Consider the following 1799-nt stretch of genomic DNA (forward strand, 5'->3'; position numbering starts at 1 on the left):
ATTATTTTTATAAAAAATTATATTATTAAACATAAATTAAATTGTAATAAAAAATTTTAATTAAGAAAATTATACCAAAAACACGAACTTTTAAAAAGGTTAATTTGATACCGATATCGATATAATTTTTTTAAAATTTTACGATATTTTCAAATTTATATTTTATTCAAAAATAAAAAGATTATAGTATTCATAAAACCATATTATATGACATAAAAAAAGAATAAAACGAAATACTGATATCAAGATGTGTCTCGATGAATTACACGAGTACCCTTCTACTATTATAACTATATAAATGAAGATTCCCAAATAGGTCTAATCCATCGTTCAGGTCCTTACAGCCCAAGGCCCAAAATAAATCCAGCCTATTATCAAATCTAGAACCCTAATCTCCAAGTCGACTTTGGTTGTTGCTGATTTATTGTCGTATTATAGACAAATATATACAAATTCAAGGCGAAAGCAACATTAGAGTCAAAGATATCGGAAACGGTTGTACTTGATTGAAGATTCAAAGTATAATCTATTATTCGAGCTTTTAGAGTAATGATAAGACTTCAAGATTTAAATGTATTTTTGGATAATTGTAACAACTTCTTTTAGGTATATTTTTTATAATACTTATCATATTTCATTCGTCAAATTTATGTATACTATCAACCCGTCAATCCAACCCAACCGTCCCAAACCATAAGGGTTAAGTTGTGTTGAGATTTTTTCAAACCACTGTAATTAGGTTGAGTTGTATGAATACCGCAAACCATCCAACACAACCCGCATACACCCATAACATTAAATACCAAAATGAAGGGAACATGTATATCTCACTTAAAAGTAGAATTTAAAGGACGAGATTATGTAGATTAGGTTTCTATCTTTAAGATCAGGGTGGTTGTTTACGTGAAAATATTCTACCTCCTTCCAACCTGTCTAGCTCTCTTCTAATCAGCTATAAGTGTTTATGTCTAACCTGCTAGTGTGTTATTTGACCTGATAGTGTGCTACTCTAATCCTTCGTTGATATGTATTTCTATCAGATGTCATGTCTTTTGAAATTGTGTAAGGACGTCATATCTCATATGTGTCCAATTATCAAAACGTAACTAAAAAAGAATGAAAATAAAAGAAATATACTAACGCAACCAAGACGAATGGTGTGGGTGGGTCTACAATGTTGGAGGGGTGTGTGGTTGTTCAACGGAGAAGGTATTGGGGAAGACGATGGGGGTGTTGGGTGGAGTGTTTATACTTTATACTATGGTTATTTTTGGCAAACTAACTGATTGTCGTTAAACTATTATTTAGTGGATAAACAAATCATGTTTAACAAAAATTAGCTAATAAGCTAAAAAAATTGTAAACTGACTAAAAAGGACGTCTTCAAAATATAGTCAATTACAATATTTCATAATATAAATCAAACAAATCTCTAATAATATAATATGTTAATTAGCTAGTACAAATAAGATAGTCATTAAAAATTAATTAATATAATATATTAATTAAAAGAATTTTAAATTATATATATATATATATATATATATATATATATATAGGGGCCTATTCAAAGGAGAACTGAGTTATTTGTGGTAACTGTGAGAACCAATATTAACCACTAATCAATAGATAAATTAGAAAATTTATAAATTTGGTAATTTTAAATTAAAATCTTAATGCAAGAATATTTTTGGTATTTTAAAACTCTCCTCTCTTCTCTCTCTGGCCACCCTTCTCCGGCCTCCGGCCACCGTCCTCCGGTGATACCTAAAAATATTGACTCTGTTAAACAAAAGATA

The sequence above is a fragment of the Cynara cardunculus genome (assembly GCF_001531365.2).
Source record: "Cynara cardunculus var. scolymus isolate 2C chromosome LG 4, CcrdV1, whole genome shotgun sequence".
NCBI classification, from domain to species: Eukaryota; Viridiplantae; Streptophyta; class Magnoliopsida; order Asterales; family Asteraceae; genus Cynara; species Cynara cardunculus.